A 26,022-nucleotide genomic window follows, 5' to 3' on the forward strand; every position below is an offset into this window, starting at 1 on the left:
GCCTTTGGCTCAGGGTGTATCCCTGATTCTTCGGGATTGAGTCTCTCATTGGGCTCCTTGCATGGAGCCTGCTTCTCTTTCCTCTGCCTGTGTCTCTGCCTCTCTTTCTGTGTCTCTCATAAGTAAATAAATAAAATCTTTAAAAACAACAAAAAAAGTTAAGGTTTATTTCTGGATTCTCTGTTCTATCCCATAGATCTATTTGTCCATCCTTATACCAAGAAGTCTTAATTACTATAGCTTTGTATTAAGTTTTGAAATTGGAAGGCAGGAGTCCTCCAGTTTTGTTCTTTTTCTAGATTGTTTTGGCTATTCTAGGTCCTTTGCATTTTTATTTGAATTTTAGGATCATTTTGTCAGTTTTTGCCAGAAAGGCAGATGGGATTTTGATAGTGATTGCATTGAATCTGTAGTTTAGTCTCGGTAGTATTGCCAAGAACTACATATTTTTAACTGAAAAATTTCATGAGATAATATTGTTTGCACTAGAAGCAATGCATTTATGTACTCTAGCCTATTCTAGTTTATTCTTTTATTTTTTAAATTAAAATAATTGCTGGCCCCAGCTCACTGAATTGATTTCTCTATTCATGTTCATGGGTAGTTATTTATTGTTTGAAAAACTTGCTTCAGGTCAGTGATCCTCAACCTTGACAGCAAATTGGAATCATCTGAGGAACTTTAAAAAACTACAGCTGCCTAGTCTCATCCCAGAGATCTGGAGTACAGCCTGAGTGTTGGGGTTAAGAAGAAGAAGAAGAAAAAAAAGCCTCCCAGGTGATTCCAGTGCACAGTCAGGGTTGAGAACCATTGCCATAAGTGAACTCAAGTGCAGATATTTACCCACTTTTAAAGCCTGTGCAAAATTGACTGACATACTATGGGGTGGAAATGTGCATCCTACTAGCTGTAGAGCTCCATGTGTGAAACATTTGGTCACTTTGGTGAAGAATGTGTTAGAGAGGTCTCTGTACTTTTTCTTAATTTAATCTGACCACTGACAGTGTTTGTCCAGGAAATAAAATTATTTTGCTTTTGATTTTCTCCTGGGTGCGTGTAGTGGTCTGTGGTCTGTATAGAGAGGAAGGATAGAGTAATCCGTGGGGAGTGTCATTTCTCAGGAATTTTTGTGTCTTCTGCTTTTCTGCCATAGGAAATGGACTGATAGAAGAAGAATATGCAGGAAATGCACAACTGTTTTAGAGATTGTTATATAAAGAATGCTGAAGCTATTGGTTAGAATTATTTAAGCATACGAAGCCATTGGTTGATCAGAATGAAGGTCAGAAATAATGGAAAAATATCTGGAAGTGAAACTGGTGACCTGTCTTAGAATATTAAGGAATATTAAGATGGTGTTGGAAACACATAAAATAGTTTATTTTACTCATAGAATGTTTTTTTCTGGTTTATTTGAAAGTAAATTTTTTTGTGTACATGCACATTGTACACGCATGTATATTTATATTTTAAAATAGAGATATAGGAACTTTTTAAACCAATTTTTAAAAAATTTAGCAATGTACCTTAGGCATATGACTAAGTCATTAAATAGCCCTTTAAGACATGGCTTTTAACAGCTCATTTGTGCTGAATGCATCCTGTTTTGTTTGACAAATCCTTCTATTGTTGGGCATTTAGCTTATGAGCCGTTTTTTGCTGTGGTGAACATAATACAATAGTGAACAGCCTTGTATGGAAATCTGTGCATTTTTCAGCTTATTTCTTTAGACTTCTTTTTTGGAAGGGACACCATTTGCATTTTTAAGGCTTTGTTACATAAGGTATGTGCAGTATACTTACTGCATACAGGTTAACATACTGGGAATTATTAAAATTAAACTTTCCAGTTCTCTGTCTCCCCCCCACCCTTTTTTTTATAAACCGATATGGGCAAAGAATAGAATCATTATGTTCTGCTTTTCTTTGATAACTAGTGAGTTTGAACACTTCTGAGTTTTTGTTTGGCTTATTTATTTCCTTTACCAATTTTTCTAGTTTTGTGTTTTTTCCTGGTGATTTATAGCAGTTATTGTTACAGTAAGGATATTAGCACTGTAATAAATGTTACAGATATGTTTCCCATTTTGTCTTGTAATTTTATGATGTAGCCAGGAATTTTATTTGTAGATCATTTTTAGGGCTTTAGTTTTCAAAATAAAAATCTCACTTTTCAGACTCTAAAGTTTTAAATGAAATGTTTTTCTTAAAGATGAATAAAAATCTGTCAGAATGTGATTTTGCTTAAAAGGTTTTTTAGATTTCAAATCTGCTTGTCTTTTAAAGTGTGATGGGAATAATCAGAATTTTAAAAAGTTAAATATAAACTTGAAGATTTTTCACCATCATCCCAATAACCAGGAACATGAATTGGGACCACCTGGAAGTTGATCAGCCAAAAGTAAGGCTAGATGCCATTTATATAAGCTTTCCACTCCAGTTTTAAATTTTGACACTTGTGGTGGTTAGTCTGCTGTTCCTTTGGGCCTGTATGATGTCTGTTTTGGGTTGATGGAGTTCTTGTGCTTTGATTCCTTATTTTTGCACTGGTACTGTTAAAAAATTGGGACTTGTGCATCATACTTCAGTAATAGCCTCAAGTAACTCTAATTATGTCCTTTAGGCTTTTTCCAAAGTAGGGACTTCGTCTGTACTCCAGGTCTCTGGAAACTCTTGTTCTAACTAGTTTTTAGTCTTGTTAACTCCTGAGATTGTGGGCAGGAATTTAATAACATGTGTAGCACAGGACTTGGAGTAGGCGCTAGACACTCTCTGTGCCTATCCAGGCATTATTTTTTTCTCTTCAGAGTTTCTGGTTGGAATCTGTTCTGCTGCTTCTAAATGGACATGAGTCTCTGCTTCCCATCTGTGCCCCTTACTGCCTTTGGTGGGTGGGTCTTTGGGATTTCTAGTTTACCCTTCATATTCATTCTCCCACCCAGCCTTTATTGGGCAGGATAATGAGGTACATCTGGGGAGAAGTAGCCAGTCTGGGACCCTGGCATGACCATCTCTAGGTCTTCCCTGGTTCTGAGTTCAAAATTCTGACTTTGAGCTACTTTAATCTGATTACAGGTATTATCTAATTGTGATCATTTGTCGACAGTTTGGAAAAGTTTTAGGGAGTTCTGGGGTTAGCTTGTCCCTGGGGGATTTGTCATCCCTCTTCATCATACACACTCTCCTATTCTACTCCAGAATTATTCCTGTCTTCCACAGTGATGAGGCTCCAGAAATGGGTACAAGATGGGAGGGGTGGTTAGCAGGGGAGCCCCCTTGAGCTGTGGAGTCTGGTGGGTCAAGGAGCACCCCGCACCAATAGGCAGAGAATGGGGCTGTTCAGAGAGAGAGATTGGGGCATTAAAGGATGAAAGCACAGCCAGTCAGACGGGGAAGCTTTTGAGGTTAGCTTTTCAGCTTAGTTGAACTCATCTGTACTTGTTCACATGCTAAGGCACAGTTTATTAAGGAAAAATGGAACCGTTTGTGTTAGTTGAGCCTGACTTATTACCGCTGATAATTGTCATTGGGCTGTGTTTTTAATTTGGTCATTTTGCCAGGAATATAAATCAGACCTTACTCCTTAGATCTTTGGGTAATTAGGAAGATTGGCAAGCCTCCATTTTTCTTGAATTAAGTCATTATTATCCTATTTGTAATATGGGATTAAGTGTGTTAAGTGAAGGAAAGGCATTTTTAATTTTTTTTTTTTTGAAAGAGTTGTGACTTAAGCATGTGGGCAAAATTCTTTTTAGTGGCTTGTTTTGCATATATATATTTATGAATTTTAAGCTTTTTTCTAATCACAAAAACATGTTCATTAGTAATGTAATACAGAAAAGCATAAAGTGATAAGACCTCACATGCAATCTGACACCCAGAGAGGATCACAGTTAATATTTAGGTAAAGTATCTAGAGTGCAGTGGTTTACCAATTAAGTGTAGTTTTTGTATGACAATTGGAGATGTTCTTGGCCGCCCCCATGGCTGTTTTCCTGAATGGCTTTGTAGTGTTTTATTGTAAAGCTTTTACTGTCATCATTTAGTTAACCAGCCTTAAATATTGGACATTGACTTGTTCTACAATTAAAGTGAATATAATTTTACTCATCTGGTTATTTTCCTAGAACAATGATTTTATTGGATATGCATTTTTAAAGGGATGGATGTTAAACATTTAAAAATTATTTTGACCAAAAACATCTAGCTGAAAATGAAGGTGAATATTTCTCTGTTCTTGGAATGAGGAGGGACTTCCTAAGCATGAAAGTATTAGAAGCAATTGCAAAAAGGTAATAGATTTGACTTTAGAGTGATTACAAAAAATCCTTTAATTTCAAGTGCTATCAACAGGAAAAAGCAGTCATTTACTTTTTCTGGGGAAAATATTTGCAACATGACAAAGGGTTAATGTCCTTAATGTGTAAGGAGCTCTTAGAAGTGAATTAAAAAAAAAAAAAACTACTGGAAAAAAAGGACAAAAGGCACTTTAACAGTTCATAAGAGAACTATAGACACATGGATCAAAGAAATCAAGATTGAAACCAGATGTCATTCTTTGCATGTCAAATTTACAAAAGTCAAAAAAAAAAATCTAGGACTGGCAAGTGAAGTTAACATACAGTTTTCTTCTCTTGTGCTTTCTTTGTTAGCTTGTCAGTTCTCAGAAGGAATTGGGAAGGTTTCCCATTTCCTATTTCTTTACCAGGAAAAGTTAGGATGTAAATGGTCTGTAAATTTGTCTTGAGCCTGGCGTCTTTTTAAGCACGGTTCTTTGGTTCTGTAATTTTCTCTTATTTGTATACCATTATTTAGGATTAAAAAAATCGTTTTAAAAAATGGCCCATCTCCTCTAGATTTTTGGGTACATACATGTGCTCCTTCGTTAAGTCCTTTAAAAAATGCAAATTTGGGATGCCTCGGTGGCTCAGCAGTTGAAGGCCTGCCTTCTGCCCAGGGTGTGATCCTGGAGTCCTGGGATCGAGTCCCACAGGCTCCCTGCGAGGAGCCAGCTTCTCCCTCTGCCTGTGTCTCTGCCTCTCTGTGTCTCTAATAAATAAATAAATCTTTAAAAAAAAAAAAACAAAAAACAAAATGTAAAAGCATCAAGAGTATATAGTATCTTGTGTTTGCCCTTTTTTTTTAAAAAAAAAAAATTAAAGATTTATTTATTTATTCATGAGAGACAAAGACTGAGAGAGACAGGCAGAGGGAGGAGCAGGCTCCTCACAGGGAGCCGGATGATGGACTCCATCCGGGATCCTGGGATCACGACCTGAGCCGAAGGCAGGGGCCCAACTACTGAGCCACCCAGGCGTCCCAATTGCCCTTGTTTTCAGATGATATTCTTTGTCATATTCAGCAAGTATTTTAAGTTTCATCAAAGAGGTTTTGTGTTTGTTTTTTGAATGAGGAGTAAGTATTTTGTCAGCTTTTTTGGCATCTGCTTAATTGACAAAATGATTTGGTTCAGTTTCTGGCCTATGAATGGTGCTGGCCCCAGGGCTATATCCTTCCTGCTTCTGAAGTATTAACATCCTTTTTTAAGGGAATGGTAAAATACAAAGATGACAGACAGTTCTATATAGATGTATGTTATTCCCCCTGCTCCCCCCACAGTATTTTTACCCCCCAATTTTTTTTTTTTGTTTTTTTCTCTGTGAAATCAAAACCTGGAAACCATTTGCATACCGCAAGAAACTAGAGAAGCACTGTGAATATTTTCCTGTGTGTTCAAAGTGGCCTTTATGGGGGAAAGTCAGGTGGTGTGTCATTGAGCTTCAAGTGACGTTTCCTCTGAACTGCTCACAGGGGCCTGGGCTTTGATCTCAGCCTTGTTACCTTGTGTGCAAAGGGCAAGTCTTCATGTTTCCAGATTATGATGGCATACAAAGGGGAGAGGTGTTGGCTGGCGCTGGGACAGAAGTTCAAGGATGTGCACTGATAACTCAGTCTTGCTTTTGAGGAGCGGCTCCTCCTGCTTAATTCCTCTCTAAAGTACATTTGTATTTTTCCAGTATTAGAACTTCTGACCCAATTCTGTGTTTTGGTCTCTGATCATCCAGTGGAGTAGAAAGCTAGTCCTTCCAAACACTGGTTTTACTAATCAGCTTTAAAAAATACTTTCCAAAAACAAATCTTCATGGGGTCATAGTACTTGGACTTGCCCTGTACAATTTTTCTTTGATTTTTAGCTAAAGTGACATTTTGTTAATTTGCAGCTTTGCCCTCATGGAAACTTTTTTAATTAATATTTTTTAGCGTTTTAAGGGATTTACGAAGGAAGCATATACATGTTGGAAAATAATTCTAGCTTGTCAGAATTGGATAAAGCAAAATTTGAAAGTCACATGAGCCTCTTTTACCCCCTGTACTTCAAGGTGGTTTGATCTTTATCCTTTCCAGCCCTTTCTTGTGTCCACAAATATGTTCTATATAATTATACTTTTAATAAAAATGGGATTATACTATGCATAATGTATGACTTGCATCTCTCAAAGGATGAAATATATTTCAGTTTAACTGAAAAAAAGCTGTTCTTCTAAAGCATTTCTTTTGTTACTTTTTTCCATGTTATTTCCATTATTCCTCTTCTTGACTAATCTTCATTGATGGATGTTGCCTTTGTGCTTTTCTTCTGACTGTAGATTTTTAATAAACATAGAATAGATTTATGGTTATGAAGATTTTATTTTGGGAAGTAAATTACCTTTTTTCCCCACCTTGAATGCAGAATGTTCTAGCAAGAGTAAAACAGTTTCTCCATTTATATTCTCATCAATTAAAAGGAGTAATTTTTTCTTTGTCCCAGACAGCGAAAGACCAGTGTTTAAGTTTCTGAAATTAAAAAAAAAAAAAAAAAAAAAAAAAAGGATCATTGGGGGCTTATTGAAGGCTGACCTGGTACAAGTGATGGCATTTGTGTGCTTATTTAACTCAGAGTAATCATCAGTGATTGTGATGCTAACTTGCTCCAGAACAAACTGCAGAAAGCATCGCAGCATTAAAAAAAAAAAAAAAAAAAAGGATCACAGCATAACTGTTTCCTTTTTTTTTTTTTTCATAACTGTTTCCTAACAAGAAACTGTTGGTATCTGGTTAAACTCATCACCTGTATTTTTCTTTATAATGATGGGCCAGGCTCCTGACCTGGTACCTGGTGTTCCAGAGAAGCCACCAGGGTTAGGCTCTGGGTTGTTTTGTTGTGAAACATATGCACGGATATAAGAGCATATAAAACACAATAAAATGAACATCTGTGTATCTGTTGATAACCTAGAGGGAGAAACAGTTTCCCCGCCAAGCAGGGACCCAGGATCATGGCCTTAGCCAAAGGCAGATGCTCAACCAACTAAGCCATCTAGGTGCCCCCAAGCCAGCTCTTTTATAAGCACCCTCCCAAGACATTTGTAAGAGGCTTTAAAAGTGATTTTTAGGTAATCTTCTCTTTTTTCCCCCACAAACCAGCAGTATATTGCCGTGGTGGCATTGAAAGCAGTGCAGAGTCATGAAGCTCAGTTATCACAGGTGTGATTGGCTCTGACATCTCTTAGAAGCTCCGGGACCTGGATCAGGCCTTGCTCCTCTGGGGTTTTCTTACTTGTAAAGTGTGGGTCCAGTAGTTTCCGAGGGTTGCTGTGAAGATGGAATTGCATGGGTATGATACAGTAACCTGAAAAATAAAGTTATTTTATCAGTAAAAATGGGCTTATTTGGGAATAACTGAGACTTGTAACTTTGGACCCACAAGCTATGACCAACAAAAAAGGAGAAAAAGGTTATTTTATGGGGAATGAGGAAGTCGGAAGGGGTTATTTTGAACAAAAGTCCTTTGGAAAAAGCAGGAGTTCAGGGTGATGGAGTTGTAAGGGTGGTTAATTTCTTTTTTTTTTTTTTTTAATTTTTATTTATTTATGATAGTCATACACAGAGAGAGGCAGAGACATAGGCAGAGGGAGAAGCAGGCTCCATGCACCGGGAGCCTGATTTGGGACTCGATCCCGGATCGAGCCCTGGGCCAAAGGCAGGCACCAAACCGCTGCGCCACCCAGGGATACCAGGTGGTTAATTTCTTATAGGAGACACTGTGTAAATTTCCCCCTTGAGGCCTGTTATTGATGATTCTTTGCTGTTGAAATTCTTCTCTTGGGGTTGTCACTGACAGTTCTTCCTGTAATTGGCATTCAGTGGTACTGGCTTCCCCTTCTAACCTTCTTAGAGAGGTATTGTTTCATAAATTTTTACATTTTTTCCCTCTTTTGATCAAGATCTTCCCCAAAAACCTTACTGATCAACAATCAGATCCTTTTAATTTTGTGACCTTTTGTTCCTTACTGCTAAAAAGGATCTTTCCTGGGTATAAATGTCCCACATTGGGGGAAAAGTCTATAGATTGGAAACCTCCTGAGGTCACATTTGAGTAACAAGGGGGAGCACGGAGAACACTCAAGCATCTCCCACCTCTAGGGTACATTTATCAAGATTGTAAGTGTTGGAGATCGTCTCTTCATTAGGTACATCATTTTTAGAAAAGTTTGATAGGCAACAAGTATAGAGTCAAAAGTAACATAACAACTCTCAATTGTGTGATGTTTCTGAACCAGGATCCTAGATCTGAAGGCCATCTATGGGCACCTGGCTGGCCCAGTGGTGGAGAGTGCAACTCTCAATCTCGGGGTTTTGGGTTCAAGCCCCACATGGGGTGTGGAGATTACTTAAAAAAGATAAAATCTTTGAAAGTAGCCAATTAAAAATATTAATTGGCATGGATTCCAATTTAGGGAAGAAAAGCTCCCTCTACAGGAGGCAGACCCAGAGTCCTGAATGCCTACTAGAAGTTGCCCCATTGAGCTGTCACGAAAGCAGAATAGTGCATGTGATAAGAGCATTCTAAGAATTAATGGAGTTCATTTGGGAAGGTATGAAGCAATAGCTGGTGGGCTTTTGACAAAACAGCAAAACTTCAAAGACACTTTATTTTTTAAAAGATTTTATTTATTCAGGAGAGACACACACAGAGAGGCAGAGGGAAAAGCAGGCTCCATGTTGGGAGCCTGATGTGAAACTCGATTCCGGGATCGCGAGATCATGCCCTGAGACGCTCAACTGCTGAGCCACCCAGGCATTCCAAAAGACCCTTTTAAACAGTATTGTTATCTCAAGAGAACTGTTCTAATCAAATATGTTAAAAATAAAGTCGAAAATTCAGAAACCAGGAGTTTTGGATAAAAATCCAGAGTCAGTTAGTAGTCCAGAGGAAAAAGACTGAATCCTGAACCTTCTAACAGACCTGGTCTGGACATCTTGTGGAAGCAACCTCTTCAGATGTCATCTGCTTCAATTCCAGGAAGTCTTTTAGGTCACCAGATGGTGTGTAGGTCCAGTCAGGGTTTGCTTTAGACATGTCATGTGAATGCAAAAGTCTCTTGAGTTTGGCAGCACAAGGGTTGGTTTAGCAGTACATAGGAGGGGCCTTTACGGTGAGGTCGCAGAGAGTCATTCCAGAGGTGTCTTTTCCTACAGATGAAATCTTTAGTTGCAAGGTGTGGTTCTTAAATTTTCGTCTCTCAAGAATGCATGGTGAAAAGATTGCTCTACCAAAGCCTGGTTATTTTCATAGAAGCAGTTAGGCCTTTACAGTGGTGAAGTATATCTTTGTCAATTGTGGGTCAAAGGAGGCAGGGTTCAAGTGCATTGGATGTTCTCTGATTATTTTTGGAGGGTAAAAGTCTGAGTTCCAAGGGGATAGATCTGAGTTAAGGACCGCTGGCCATGCTGTAGGCCAAGATAATACGGGGGAGGTCTCTCCACATTTTGCCAATTGAATCTTAATAGTGGCCTTAGTACATTGGACCAACCTGAGGATTGAGGATGGTATGCACAATGAAAGTGTTGTAAAACTGGCCAAACGGCACAGATGTTTTGAAGCACCTGCCTGTAAAATGGGTTCCTTGATTACTATGAAGTAAAGAGGGTTTCTCCACATTGGGATAATTTTCTTCTAGCAGAATTTTAGCTATAGAAGCAGCAGTGACCTGTCTGTAAGAGCGAGCTTTGGTCCAGTGAGAAAACCTACAAACCATGACTAAAACATTTAAATCCATGAGGTGGGGGTAGCTCTATGTGATCCGTTTGCCTAACTTTGGCCCCTTAGGTAATGTAAAGTGAGCACTGTGAGCATGTTTTTCTGCATTGTGTTTTGGACACATGGGACAAGCAAGGTGCAGTCACTTTGTGCGGCTTTATTTATATTTCCCCACCTGGATTGGTTCATGAATTAGGCCAAATTTGGTCCAAATCACAGTTCTTTTTATCAAACCAACAGTGATTAGGTTCCCAGTATTGTTTTTCCTTTTCTGGGGTCAGTTATTGAGTATCTCTTGTCAGTTTTTCCCAAATCATCATTTGGGAGAACATCCCCTTGGACTGTGACAGAAGTTTGGCTCTTGATTTCTTTGAGAGCAGTGTTTTGGTGGAAATATCAGCGAGGTGGTTTCCTCCAGAGAGTCAAGTCTGGAATGCCCAGGAACCTTAATAAAAGAGCAGCTGGCAGAGGTATAGCACTTAATGAATTTTGAGCCTAGGAGCCATTTTTAATTTTATCCCCGTGGAGGTAAAGGCACCACATTGTTGCCATAACATTCCAGAGTCCTGAGCTACCCAGAGGCATACCAGCTATGGGTATGTTTGTGGTTTTACCTTTGGCCAAAGTACAAACTTGACTGAGGCTGTGTAACTTCAGCCTGTTGGGCTGAAGTAGGTAAAGGTAAAAGTGCTGCCTCAGTTACTTCTCAAGGAGCTGCGCTAGCATTCCCAGCACGGTATTTGTCATTTTTACCTTTTAAATAAGAACTATCAGTAAAACATGAGAAATCTGCCTTGGTTAGAGGATTTTTCTATGAATTGTCACATGGAATCAAGAGGTTATTTGTCTTACACAGTTGTGAGTGGTCTCCTCCGTGAAGGAGGAGAGAAAATAGGCTTAATTAAGGTTTCTGCAGTGAGAAGGAGTTATATGAGAGCAGTTATTAGGGGATCTCTTAGGAAGTGAGGCGGGTGTTGAGTGTGGTCAGAATTTAGGGGGCCTTGTGCTGCAAGCAGCACAAGCTTCACTCCAGGGGGTCCTATACTTTTCACTGGCCTTAGCCAGAGGGCAATGGCAGGAATGGTTCTGAGGTGGAGGATATCTGGTCACAGGCTCCAGTGGTTGGCTCTCATATCCTATGGGTCAATGAGGACCCCCCCCCCCATAGTTTTGGGCAAGTACTCCAACGGCATTTTCTTTCCAAACAACGAGGAAAAGGGAAGTTGATAATTAGGATATCTGAGGGCAGGTGGCTTTATTAGCGTTTTCTTTAAAGTCTCCAAAGCTTAGGTCTTCTTGATCTTTCCAAGTGACAGGGTCAGGTTTTTCATTTTCTTTTTAAAGATTTTGTTTATTCATGAGCAACACTGAGAGAGAGGCAGAGACATAGGCAAAATGAGAAGCAGGGAGCCCAGATGTGGGACTCGATCCTAGGACCCCAGGGTCAAGCCCTGAGTCAAAGGCAGACCACTGCAGCACCCAGATGTCCCCAGGTTTGTAATTTTTAAGTAAAGCATATAGTGGTTGAGCCGTAAGAGAGAAGTTTGCAATCTCAATTTTGACAGTAGATAGCCAGTCCGAGAAAGCTTCGTAATTGACACTTAGTTTTAGGTTTTGGGACGTTCAGGATGCCATGAAACCTACCTGGATTGAAATGTAGTCCTTGCCCTGAGATGAACCTGAGTTCGTGCAAACTGCAAGTTTTTTTTGAAGACTTTATGTCCTTTTAAGGACTTAGGTCCTTTTAAGGCCAAAAGTTCTAACAGGTGAATGCTCTCTCCTGTGAAGAGTTTTGAGAAAGGGAGCAGAGAAACAAACCATATACATATTGTAACCAACTAGAGCCTACAGAAAACTTTCTATCCTCCAATCAGCTTTTAAGGTTTATAAAGAGTTGAGAAGGACTGCCTGTGTAACCCTGGGACATTACTGTCCAGGTTTATTACTGTTTTTACCAAGTGAAAGCAAGAAGATACTGGCAATCCTTATCATCTGGAATATGAAAGGGCACTATATAGAACAATTTTAGTGAAGAAGAATTAGCCTTCATTGGGAATGGATGGCAGTATGTGGGGGTTAGGAACAACAGGGCCCCCGGGATAATGTTATTTATTGCTCCAGGGTCCTTGACCAACCTCCATCGTTGGCTACTGGATCTTCTCACAGGTAAAATAGACGACCAGGGACTAGTGCAGGAGAAAATAAGACCCTGAGTCCTGTGATCCCCTATTACAGGCTTGGTGCCTTAAAGAGCTTCATTATTTATAGGCTATTAGTTCTGGGGAGAGGTTTTGAGGGATCTGTTTGAATCTTGATGGGAGGTGCACTGTGAATCCTGCCAATATCAGTTGAGGAATCTGCCCATGAAGAGGGTGGTAGCTGACCCAATAGGGACAAAAGATCAGTATCCCCAGGCTCCCCTATAGTGCCACCAGAGATGGAGCAAATAAAAGATGTTGAAGGGTCATTTAATTTGCCTGGTTGGCGATTTTGATTCTAGAGTTATTTATTTCCTTCCTTTGGGAGAAATTCTGGCGTGATACTTTTCTGAGAAATCTTGGCCCAGTAAATGAATGCGGTGGAAAAACCAAGGAGAGAAGGGTGAGAATCTCTGAGGCCTAAACAAAAGGGAATAGGTGCAGAGACAGAAACCTGTTGAGGTTTAGGAGAGACCCCCACTATTTGAGCTGTTTTCATTCCCTGATGCCTGCAGGACCTGCTTTCCAGGAGTGGTGTTGAGCACCAAGAATGTGGCTCTGGGGTCAGTAAGACAAAGAGATTAATTCTCAGTCTGGAGAGTGGTTTCTCTGAGCAGAACTGATTAAGAGGGAGAACTGGGAAGAGAAGAGTCCCTGTAGGTCCTTGGAGCCCTGTCACTGGAGATTAGGAGGATGTTGGAAAGACTGGCTAGAGGGCTTCTGGAATGCTTAATTTTCTAACAGTCTTTTTTTCCAGTACCCTGGCCCTTGGCAGCACTAGCAGAAACCAGGAGGTTTTGGTCTGTTGAGGGACCTTCATTTGCCAGGTTTGAAATTGAGACTTTAGTGGTCTTTATTTCAGGTGACCCCTTCTAGAGTTTGAGTGAGCTGGTTTGCCAAGCTAGCTAAATGTAGAGTGGACAGTTTTCCCATTCTATGCCGGCCCTTCAACTAAAAGATCCTGGTTCATTCAGCCTGTTAGTAAACATAGAATTAAATGCTACCCAGATGGATTCAAGCTTTAGAAGAAGATCAGAGTCTTCTTCAAAGACAGTTTGGAGTTGATAATAGAATGATCAGGTTCATTAGGTTTTTGTGTGTAAGCCAGAATTTTGTTCCAATCAACAGGCTTATTAGGAAAAGCTACTGTGATTGCCAAGTGGAGATTTCCAGTGAGTGTTCTAGGATCTTGCCAAAAGTTAGGGGTTTGTCTCTCTAAATCTTTTAGATGTTCTCATGGGGCTAGTTTCATCCAGTGTTTGGCCTGGTCCTCACTGAAAAGCACACGGCCTGGCTGATACGAGTCTGAGAAACCAGGATGGTAAGTTGGAATAAGTATGTTAAACTCTTAGTAAACGTGAATTCTGAGTCACTTTATTAGGAAACTTTTCAACTCTGGCTCGCAGTCTGCCCTTGGTCCAGGGAACATACGACATTTGGGGTTTATTCAGATCCTCAGAAGACTTAACTTTAAAAGGGCAGGTTTTATTAGGTTCAGGAAAGGAGGGAGTAGGGAGAGAGGTTCAGAGGAAAGGGGAAGTTCAGACCTGAACACAAGACAGCTGCTGCATATCCTGAGACATAGATGACAGGAAGGAAAAAGGCCTCAGAAGTCTTATTCCCCTTTTGTTTATGTCCAGTAGTCTAGAAATTGTATCTTGCAAACAGGCAATTTTAGATGCCTGGTAATGTTCAGAAGCTTAAATCCCACAGAAGGCATCCCATTCAGTTTTGACAATTTTAGGGCCATGGCTGTGCAATTAAGATTTGAGAAGAGTAAGTTTGGGGAGATGGCAAGTTCCCTGTAATGGCCATTGGAGTTCTAAATTACTATGTGCATAAAGAGGGACCACAGTTTTTAAACAGAAAACTGGCTAGGGTCCCAGAAGTGGGGACATCCTCAAAACATTTTGATGACTGGAATCCTATTTCTTTGGGTTTTTTTTTTTTTTTCTTCTTCCCCTAGAAGCAAGAAAGAAAACTTCTAAACAGTATGAACAATCTGGTTCTAAAAGGAATCAGAGCAAAAGCCAGTTCTGTTCCAGTAGGCACAACCCTGTTCCCAAGAAGTTGGGTGAAAGGCTAGCACAGTTTCAATAGGGGTAGCCTGGTTTGTAACAGGAGTTGGACCGAAGGCCTAGATAAGTATTCTCGTAAAGGACAAAGCTTTAAAACAGATCACGAATAATTCATGGAGAGCTTAAAACACAGAGTGGAGCTCAAAATCTGATAGAAAAGTTACCTTCAGATTCTAGGGTTGGTCAGAAAGCAGTGAGCTCTGGTAGCTCTGTGAGTATGGGTACCTATTTGCTCACCAGCCTTGGAGCTGTTGGTGGCCTTGTGGATCCCACTTCTTTTTTTTTTTTTTTAATTTTTAATTTTTAATTTTAATTTATTTTTTAATATTTTATTTATTCATGAGAGACACAGAGAGACAGACAGAAAGAGAGAGAGAGAGAGAGAGAGAGAGAGAGAGGCAGAGACACACAGGCAGAGGGAGAAGCAGGCTCCATGCAGGGAGCCCCCGATGTGGGACTTGATCCTGGGACTCCAGGATCACACCCTGGACCGAAGGCAGGCGCCAAACCGCTGCGCCACCCAGGGATCCCCCCCCCCTTTTTTTTTAAAGATTTTATTTATTCATGAGAGACACAGAGCGAGAGGCAGAGACACAGGCAGAGGGAGAAGCAGGCTCCATACAGGAGCCCGATGTGGGTGGGACTCCATCCTGGGTCTCCAGGATCACGCCCTGGGCTGAGGGCGATGCTAAACCTCTAAGCCCCCTGGGCTGCACGTGGATCCCACTTCTAGTCACCAAATAATGTTAACCTTAAAAATAGGTCATTATACCAGCAAAAATGAATTAATTTGGGGTATTGAGCTATGGCCAAACCATAGGCAAGTCCAACAAAAGAGACGGAGGTTATTTTATGGAGAAGGAAAAAGTTGGGAGGGGTGGCTTTGAAGCAAAGCCTATTGGAGGAAAATACTAGTTCAGGGTGATGGTAAATTGTCATTGGCTGAGTTGGCAAGGGTAGCAGATTTCTTGTAGGAGCTGCAGTGTACATCTTTCCTTTTGGGGACTTATCATTGATTCTTTCCTATTGAGATTTTTCTGTTGTGCTCTATAATAGACAGTTCTTCCTGTAATTGACTGAGTGGTACTGGCTCCCCCTTCTAGTCTCTGCTGCTTTCTTCCCCACTCCACATTAGTGAGGTTTCCATTTATTAATTTTAACAGGTACTGGAGTGCCTGGGTGGCTCAGTCTTTTGAGCATCTAACTCTTGGTTTCGCCTCAGGTCATGATCTCAGGGTTGTGGGATCGAGCCCTGCTTGGGCTCTCTGTGCTTGGTAGATTTGGCTTGTCCCTCCTCCTTTGCTTCTCCCCTGCTCTTTGAGCTCACTTGCTTTCTCAAATACATAAATACATACATACATAAATATTATATTCAAAAAAACTTTAAGAGATGCTTAGTACAGTGCCTGGCCCTTAGTGAGCACTAGAGAATTATGTAAACAAAATTTTTAGGGGATCCCTGGGTGGCTCAGCGGTTTAGCACCTGCCTTTGGCCCAGGGCATGATCCTGGAGTTCCGGGATCGAGTCCCGCATTTGACTTCCTCCATGGAGCCTGCCGCAACCCCCCCCCCCCCCATGAATAAACAAAATCTTAAAAAAAATTTTAATATATTAAGATCTTATGCTAGAGAATATGGAGTTTGAAAATTATCAAGGAGGAAACCCCAACTAAGTACGAAATTGCTGTTTCCAGGCATTCTAAAATACCATTTTACAAAGCATTCAGTGCAAATTAAGAGTCCATTTTGAAGGGAATGAATGAAGGTCCCATTTGTGATCCTGCCCAGGAGCTGGCTGGGGCCTCCTAGATGCTCCTCAAGAATGAAGGCGTAACAGAGCAAGTTCTAGGATTGGGCACAGCTGAGTGAGAAGTAGACTCCATTCATGTGGAGAGCCTTCTGGTAGATTTATTATTACTGTTTTTATTTACCATCTGTTTTTCTTTAGCTAGGTCTTGACTCTGCTAACCGGGACCCCCCTGTGGTTTCAAGCTTGGACCTCAACAGCACCAGGAAATGTAGCTCAGCGGATTGTAACGGAAAGCATATGGACAGGTCCACGGCCCAGCATTTAGGTGCGTCTGAAACCCAGCCTTTTTTGTTCTGCATTTTGTGATGCAGTTGTGCTGACAGCCTTTTAGTGTTAGAATTCATTTGTGCTTGACCTTGCCCTTTGCACATGTCACGAACAGTCTAAATGCAATCCTGGGAATAATTAATTGTTCCATTAATGCTAATGATAAGGTAATGGACTGCTTTAGGCCAAATTCCTTGTAAGCAGATTACAGTAGAAAATAGGCAAAGTCTTGCCACTTAGGGGTAGTGATAAGGTAGGAAGTAAATATTTTCCTTTTCCTTTTTATGCTTTTGACATTATCAGTAAAAATTTGAGTACCTATTGCCAGTTGAGGCTCCTTGTCTGGGTCCCAGGTCTGAACCCTGGGGGTTAAGATTAAAGACCTCTTCCCTCTTTTTCAAGCATTCTGCAGTTTAAGTAGTAAGATTATTACATTGCATTCCTCCCTTCCCCCATCTCAAAGCTTGAGGGGCATTTTGGTTATTTTATTTTATTTTTTATTTTTTTAAAAGGTGGGTAGGTAGGTAATCCTTTATTATTATTAATATTTTTAAAAGATTTTACTTATTCATAGAGGAGGGGGGGCAGAGACACAGGCAGAGGGAGAAGCAGGCTCCATGCAGGGAGCCCAATGTGGGACTCGATTCCGGGTCTCCAGGATCACACCCTAGGCTGCAGGCAGCGCTAAACCGCCGCACCACCGGGGCTGCCCATTTTGGTTATTTTAAATTTTTTGCTGTTACAAATAATACTGCAGTGAAATTTCTTATACTTATTTTAGGGAGAATACCCATAAGTAAATTTCTAGCAATAAAATTGTTGGGTACAGTGCTTAAGATTTTTTTTTTTTTTTTAAGATTTTATTTGAGAGAGTGAATTTGCATGAGAGCACAAGCAGAGGGGAGGGATAGAGGGAGAAGCAGGCTACCCTTGGAACAGGGAACCTGATTTGGGACTCTATCCTAGGACCCTGGGATCACAACCTGAGCCCAAGGCAGATGCTTAACCAATTGAGGCACCTAGGTGCCCAATTTTTAGTTTTAAAATTATGACATATTGTCCTGTAGGGAAGCTGCAAGAATTTATACTCCTACTAATAAAGTCTCTCAAACAGGTTGTCTTGTCAAAACTAAATTTATTCAGTATAGTGGGTGTAGAATGTTATGTCAGTGGTACTTTTATTTATTTTCTTTTAATTTACATTAAAATTTACAGTTAGAGTTTTCACAGATGCTGAAAGGGGATCATTTTTAAAAGTTTTTTTTTTTTTTTTAAAGATTTTATTTATTTGACAGGGAACATAAGCAGGGGGAATAGCAGGCAGAGTGAGAGGGAGAAGCAGGCTTCCCGCTGAGCAGGGAGCCGGATGTGGGGTTTCATCCTAGTATCCTGGGATCATGACCTGAGCCGAAGGCAGATACTTAACTGACTGAGCCACCCAGGCACTTCTTAAAATTTTTTTTTCATTTTCATTTTTTTTTAAAGGTTTAATTTATTTATTCATGAGAGAGAGAGGGAGAAGCAGGCTCCATGCAGGACTCGATCCCGGGACTCCAGGATCACACCCTGGGCCGAAGGCAGATGCTAAACCACTGAGCCACTCAGGGATCCCCCTTTTTCCATTTTCTAGTAGAAAGTCTGTACTTGCTATTTAAAACAGGAAATTCCAAGAATTTAGGAGGAAGATTCTTGATCCTACCACCTAATGATGCCACCGTAAACATTTGTGGATTTCTTTCACTTTTTGTTTTCTATGCAGTTTTTTTTTCTTAAGCTGGTATCATTATATTTAATACATTCTTAAAAGTAATGTTTATTAACCATGAGGAAGGTGAGGGGAAGACTGTTCTGTCTATGGATACCTGCAAAATACATAGTTTCTCAGGTCTTAGAGTTTGTTAGTGTCTTTCTATTTTAGTCCACACATCCCTTTCTCTGCTCTATTTGTGCATAGAGCTTCTGTTTGTGCATAGAGCTTCTGTCTCAAATCTCTGGCCTTCAGGGGCTCTTGTCAAGTGTTAATGCCACTCCCAGCTCAAGTTCAGCATGTCCAAAAACTTTGTCCATTACTTATCTCGTCAAGCCCCTTTCCTTATTTAAAGGAGATACTCTTGTTCTTTTTTTAGAAGTCCTCTTTGACACCAAATCTTCCCCCCCCTTTCAGATCTCTCCCTTTGTCCCTTCTACCATCCCAGTTGCCAAGATCCTCATACTTGGGTTAACACAGTAGCTTCTTAACTTTCCATCTTGAAATTTTTTTTAGCAGTAGACTCGGTTTTCCTCACCTGCCCAAAAACTCATGTTTCATAAAGCTGTGTTTCATTAATGTTGGATTTTTAAGACTCCTTTGACCCTGCAAGGTGTTTTTGTCTTCCACCTCCTCTCGTGTGCTGTGGCTAAGCTGTTTGCATGGCCTAGAGATTCCCAATACTTGGTTTCCATGGTGGCCTACTGCTCAGGACTTTCTCTCCTCCAAGGCTGACATCCAAACTCCACTTTCCCAAATTAATTTCTGACTATTTCTGGCCCTTGTGAGTTCCTTTCTCCCAATTGTTCATGCACAGTTTAATAATTATCATTTCTCTCAAATTCACTTACTGTCCTAGTCCACTGAGATGGCAGGTGGCTTTACATGTAATCCATTTCCATCAGTGCTGAGATTTGTGGCGGCTCACGAAACTAGCCAAATGGTTGGTTTATCCCCCCCCCCCTTTTTTTTTTCCTCTACAGGTCCTAAATATTTAGCTTACAAAGCTGGGAAAAGCAAAAGCTTGCTGATTAGTATGTTATCGAGAGCATACACGTGATAGTTCACTGTCTGGGCATTCATAGCTGAGAACAGTGCCAGGAGCCTGTAGACTATGTGGCCGGTTCTGATTCAGGCACATTTTATAAGTTGATCCATAGACGTGGAAGGGTTCAGATAGAAACTGGATTAAAGACTCGGAGCTGTGCGGAACCGTGTTTTATTGGTGGCTGACTTCCGAGAGGCTGTGTGTGGTAATTCTGGTGTTTTTGGTTTACAGACTGTGCTGTTGACATCAGTGCCCCACTTTCTCAGAACTAAACATGTTATATAAAATTCATTGTTGATAGTTTGATTGGTAGCAACAAGAGAATTAAATATTTACTGGAAAAAGTGGGTACTTTCAAAAACCTATGTAAACACTGATGATGATCAGGGAGCTTGCATAAGAAGGTAAGGAAGGAAGACGGTTACTATGGAACAGTTACTATGAAGGGACTCCAAGCATATTAGAAGAGTGTTGGCCTTTTCAGTGGGGTGTGTTATAAAATCAATGTGTTAGTGTTGAATTAAGACCCAACTATTGATAAATTGCCTAAGTCCTTGGCTGGCTTTTCTTTGGTATGGAAAAATCTAATCGATAAATTTGTCCCATTCCTTCTAATGATAATTAAAAAAACCAAACAGGTATTATTTGGCTTTAGGTTTGCCATATAAAGTCAGAACTTGCAACTCAGTAGTTACAAGGGCCCTCTGGTTTTGAGCCCTTTGGATGGACCCTGTTAGTTTTATTTTATTTTTTTAAAAGATTTTATTTATTCATAGAGAGAGAGAGAGAGAGAGGCAGAGACACAGGCAGAGGGAGAAGCAGGCTCCATGCAGAGAGCCCGATGTGGGACTGGATCCAGGGTCTACAGGATCACACGCTGGGCTGCAGGCGGCGCTAAACTGTTGCGCCACCGGGGCTGCCCCTACCCTGTTAGTTTTATTTAGGTTTCTTGTGCTGGTTCTGAGCTTGTAGGGCAGACTCCCCCTGCCCTGGCTCCCCTTAGGACCTTTCAGCTAGCCTTGTTGTTAGCAAGTGGATTTACTCTTTGGCCTTTCTCACATCTGGCTCCCTCCTTCTTTCCAGTGCTGTGAGTGTGAGAAATTAGGTTATTAAGGTTTTGGCACCTGCTCCCCTCCATCAGATTGCGTGCTGCAGAGCTGATAGTGTAGCATAGTAATATAGGGTTTGTTCTGATGTCTGAGCTAGGAAACACGGCCATGCCTATGTTACGTGTATGTGCGTTTTGTAAAACCTAAGTATTGGAACATACTCTTTTGATGGAGTCTGATCACAATTACCATGGTTGTGTACTTGCATAACTTTTCTCGTTTCCTGGTATCTTCTTTCTTTAGACCAGTGCTGTTCAGTACAGTTACAATGGGAGTCACATATGTGATTTTCCAGTAGGTATATTAAATGAAGTAAAAAGGGGGTACAACTAATTTTAGTAATGTACTTTATAACATATGAAAAGATTATAATTTCACAATTAATTATATGATTATAATTTCGTATAAAATTATTGATAGAGATATTTTGCTTTTTTCCTCCATAGTAAGTCTTTGGAGTTTCATGTGTATTTTACATGTAGCAGCACATCTCCTTTGGACTGACCACATTTCAAGTGCTCAGTAGTCATGTAGGGCTGTTGGCTCTTGCACTGGGTGGCACAGCTCAAGGCCCACGTTGTTCTGCACCACTAAATAATATGTTTTCAACTTGTAAGCTTTTGGATTTTGGGGTATTTCATAACATAAGCCACTGCATAATAGCATGTAATTATAATAGTTCATGGGCTGCCTAATAGAATGTACTCATTGTCAAATGATGCTTCTTTCAGCTTCCCTTTCTCATTTTTTTTCCTGTCAAATTGAGAGATTTCCTGTTGCCTGGAAAATGCTTCTGAACTAGTTCTATAAGTAAATTTATTGATAGGCAGTATTTCTAGATAATTTCATTTATTCCCTGGCTTGAGAAGAAAAAAATTTCAATGTATTTTAAATTTATATATTTATATATTTATATATATTTTTGTATATATAAATTTTTGTTTATTTATTTATGATAGTCACACACACAGAGAGAGAGGCAGAGACATAGGCAGAGGGAGAAGCAGGCTCCATGCACCGGGAGCCTGACGTGGGATTCGATCCCAGGTCTCCAGGATCGCGACTTGAGCCAAAGGCAGGTGCTGCGCCACCCAGGGATCCCTGTATATATAAATTTTTTAAACTAGTTTTCTATTTTACCCAAGAGCCACAAATGTTTTGTAGCTTACAATTTTTACATATGATTGATTTTAATGAATTAATATGTATACATTAAAATTTATTAAAAATTTTTTTTTCATGAGAGACACAGAAAGAAAGGCAGAGACATAGGCAGAGGGAGAAGCAGGCTCCCTGCGGGGAACCAGATGTGGGATTCAATCCCAGGACCCCGGGATCAGGACCTGAGCCAAAGGCAGATGTTCAACCACTGAGCCACCCAGGAGCTCCTACAGGATCTTTTCTGGGAGTTTTATTTCCAGTTACTTCAGCTCTCCTGAGCCTTGCCCTCTCCCACACAACACTTGTGGAATCTCTGCACACATCCTGTCCTTCCTAGGTCTCACTTGTTCTCTACTGTTTCTCCTCAGGCACTCTGGTGCTCTCTGGTTTCCTCTTCCCTTCCTCACCTTTTTTACCAGCTGTGGATGCCACAGGGAGTCATGTGATTGCCCACTTACTGGCATCTTGGTTTCTTCACTGAACTGTCTGGGTGATTTACCAGCCTTCCGCAGTAGCACAGTTCTGCTATTTCAGTTTTTCCACAGTTTTTGTCCTGGTTACCCTCTGCTTGGAGAGAAACCAGGTATCAAAGTGACTTTCTCCATCACCCATTTACAAGTTCTGGGCTCAGCCAGACCCTTGATTCTTTTTTTTCCTTTTTTCTCCTTATGTGAATCTTTTCACTCTTCTTTTCTTCAATGTCATCCTCTCTCCTCTCCACCATGACTTCCACTTCTTCATTAAGAAAACAAGTTACCAGGTAGATGTTCCCTCAACTTCTGCCCTCCTCCCTCATTAAGCATTGAGAAACAGTGACTATTTGTGTACACCTCTGCCCACTTTGTTCCACAGAGGATGTGAGGTAACCCCACAGGTGGTCTGTGTGGAACTGTTGTAACAGATCCTAGAAGTTTTCCTACCAGGGTTACAGGAGAACTGCTTCCTGGTCCCAGTGGCATCGTTAGGACTTCTGGTCCCTGGTTTATGGAGACATGTTTGTGTTTTCACAGAAAGCGGGGTCTTAGAAGTGGCACAACCCTCGGGCTGCGGCAGGTTTAATGCCCTCTTGAGATGACAGAGCCCATCCGGGGCACAGTCAGGGCTGGAAACTCCATCACCTCTTTTGTGGCCTTGCCTTATCTTAAATGAAAATACTTCAGATAGATATTTTTCCCCTGGGAGGGAGGTGGGATTGGAGGTGACAAGGAACTGAAATTTATTTGTAATTAAAGAAAAATAGATAGTGGATCTACATGGAACAAAGTCTAAGAGCTTCTGAGGACAGACCAAGTAATTATGTCTCCTTCCTGTCTGATTGCAGATCCCTTCTCTGCAGGCAAGTACTTGTACCAGGTTTTATTTGTGTGTTCTGTGTATTCTTTTGGTAAGAGTTTGTTCTTTAATAGTGAAATTTCACATGTAAAGAAAATGAATGAATGAACACTCAGAGGCCAGATACTCAGATTTAATAAATCTAAACATGCTGGTGTCTTTGCTTTGTCTGTCTTTCTTTTAAAGGAAATAAAAACATTTTAGATAATCTGTTCTTTGCTAGTGTCCTCTCCTTCCCTTCTCTAGCAGAGGTAACTCTGCATTTACATTTTTACTTTTTTGGGGGGGAGGGTAGAGGGGAGGGAGAGGAAGAGTATCTCATACAGGCTCCACACCTAGTGCAGAGCCCAATATGTGGGGCCCAGTCTCCCGACCCTGAGATCATGACCTGAGCTGAAATCAAGGGTCACATGCTCAACTGACTGAGCCACCCAGGCGCCTCTTGTATTTTTACTTTTGTATTACATGTTTATATACCCATAAACCCACATTCAGTGTTGACTGCATGATTTAAAACCTTAAGCTCATGTGGCATGTGTTCTTCAGCCTGCTTGCTCATTCAGGAATGTCTCAAGGCATGTTGACCCAAGGGGCTAGATAGAGTGAATTCATTTTAGTTGTTCTTTTTTTATTCTATTTAAGCATCAGAACTTATATATTCTGGGATGCCTGTGTGGCTCACCGGTTAAGTATCTGCCTTCAGCTCAGGGCATGATCCTGGAGACCCGGGATCGAGTCCCACCGGGCTCCCTGCATGGAGCCTACTTCTCCTTCTGCCTGTGTCTGCCTCTCTGTGTCTGTCATGAATAAATAAATAAAATCTTAATAATAGTAATAAAAAAAGTATGGCTCAGGCATTTCTAATATAACCAAATGTGAAACAGAAGCTTTTTTTCTCTGACATAACCTGGCTCCTTTTTTCTTACTGTTTCACCATTGTTAACATACTGATTTATTAATATGGCTCAAGATGTTTTCTTGCGGCCAGTTGGGAGGAGAGGACATACTTCCACTCATATCCCATGGGCCAGAACGTAGTTGTGTGGCCACATCTAGCTGCAGGGGAGGCTGTGAAATGTTGCCTGAATTTCATTGGTTGTGCCCAGCCTAAAATCAAGAGTTTTTATAAAAACAGTAATTGAGTGAGGGAGGACTCTTGGAAATATATAGTGGTCTCTGACACTTCTGATAAAATATAGAAGTAGTCACACAAAACAATGCATAGTTGGAAATAAGTTGTACATTTTACATTTTAATTCTTTTTACTTTTCTGTATGTTTCAAATTATTCAAAATATTTTTTTGAAACAAAGTTTTGTATTTACCAATTATTTTACCAAGTGTCAATTCAACATTGTAACACTAGGGGGTGGTGTTAGGCAGTGCATTTGCTGTTTGTGTTTCTAGAACTATTTTTTTCTCCCAGGTTGGGCTCATTATAGAATCAGAGCAGTTTCTGTCCAGTTGGTAATCCTAAACTTTCTTTGTTGTCTTACTCAGTTTTTCAACAGTTTCCAACATTGAAATGTCAATGTGTAATGTTTATTAGGAAAGATAGAAATAAGCACATATAAGAATGTTTCTCAAAAGTTTAGATTTTGTTTTTAAAAGGAAAACATAAACTGGATATTGCATTAATCAAATTATATATTTTCAAATGCTTAATTATTTCTTGGGATGCCTGGGTGGCTCAGCAGTTGAATGTCTGCCTTTTGGCTCAGGGCGTGATCCTGGGACACAGTATTGAGTCCTGCATCAGGCTCCCTGCATGGAACCTGCTTCTCCCTCTGCCTGTGTCTCTGCATCTCTCTCTGTGTCTCTCATGAATAGCCTTTAAAATAATTATTTCTGAAGAGTTAAACATTTTTTTTTGTCTTAAGTTTAGCCTTTTAGTTGGCTTGCATCATTTTTTTGGTCCTAAATTTACCAACTTTATAGGTACTAAGATTTGAGCTACCTTTTTTTTTTTTTTTAAGATTTTATTTATTTATTCATGAGAAACAGAGAGAGAGACCGAGAGGTAGAGACACAGGTAGAGGGAGAAGCAGGCTCCAAACCAAACTGGGAGCCTGACGTGGGACTTGACCCCGGGTCTCCAGGATCATGCCCTGGGCCAAAGACGGTGTTAAACCGCTGAGCCATGTGGGCTGCCCGATTTGAGCTACTTCTAATTTGTCTCTTAATATAATGGGTGAGGCATAAAACTTAGAAAACCAGATGAACACAAAAAAGAAATACTCAGAATCCTGCTTTATAGAAATGACCACTGTAAAGAAATTGGTGTATTGCCATATACTTTCCTAGTATACTTGTCCGTGTCTGTATACAATACTTTACAAAGAGGGGGGATTATATGAGTTAATGGTAGTGCTAAGGATTTTTTTTCTATGTTCATACAGTAACTACCTATTTTTCTGAAGTGTCTTATTCTAGATTTTTTAAAATAAATTTAGCATTTTATTTTTTTATTTTTTATTTTTTAAAGATTTATTTTTATTTATTTACGAGAGAGAGAGAGAGAGAGAGAGAGAGAGAGGCAGAGACACAGGCAGAGGGAGAAGCAGGCTCCATGCCGGGAGCCCGATGCGGGACTCGATCCTGGGACTCCAGGATCGCGCCCTGGGCCAAAGGCAGGTGCAAAACCGCTGAGCCACCCAGGGATCCCCTTATTCTAGATTTTTAAACTGATTTTCTGAGACCCATTACCTATGAATAATTATTTTCTTTTTCCAATATTAGAACTTTAAAACCTTTTTCCAATATTAGAGCTTTAAAACGCAGTAGTTAGGATAATTGTATTTTTAAAAAATATTTATTTTTCTTTCTTTCATTCATTCATTCATTTTATTTATTACACCCAGAGAGAGGCAGAGTCCTAGGCAGAGGGAGAAGCAGGCTCCCTGTGGGGAGCCGGATAGGGGACTAGATCCCTGGACCCTGGGATCACGTCCTGAGCAAAGGGCAGACACTCAACCACTGAGCCAACCAAGCACCCCTGTTAGGACAGTCTTCTATACTGGAGGCTGTGAGACTCCTGTTCCTGGCTTTATGGGTACTGTGTGGGGTATTTCAGGGTAAGTATCTCATTGGTTATGTCATGAGATGGGGATGCTTTTTGAGGACCTTTTTTCCTTCTTTGTTGAATGTGCTGAGTTTTATTTGAAAATTGATGCTGAGTTTTATCCCATG

General features: G+C 40.4%; 1 protein-coding gene across 7 annotated transcripts in view; it reads left to right on the forward strand.

The window, feature by feature from the left end:
• SLC23A2 (solute carrier family 23 member 2) overlaps window positions 1–26,022 on the forward strand; it is a 141,902-nt gene that overhangs the window by 19,979 nt on the left and 95,901 nt on the right. For 4 of the 7 annotated variants that reach the window (XM_077872312.1, XM_077872310.1, XM_077872313.1 and 1 more), the window contains exon 2: window positions 16,309–16,435. The exons of 2 other annotated variants lie outside the window; for them this stretch is intronic. The gene's annotated coding sequence lies outside the window, so the exon portion shown is untranslated. The remainder of the gene's footprint in view (window positions 1–16,308; window positions 16,436–26,022) is intronic. One more of the 7 variants, XM_077872311.1, reaches the window with a different exon arrangement.

This window comes from Canis aureus, chromosome 26 (assembly GCF_053574225.1).
Source record: "Canis aureus isolate CA01 chromosome 26, VMU_Caureus_v.1.0, whole genome shotgun sequence".
Classification (NCBI taxonomy): domain Eukaryota; kingdom Metazoa; phylum Chordata; class Mammalia; order Carnivora; family Canidae; genus Canis; species Canis aureus.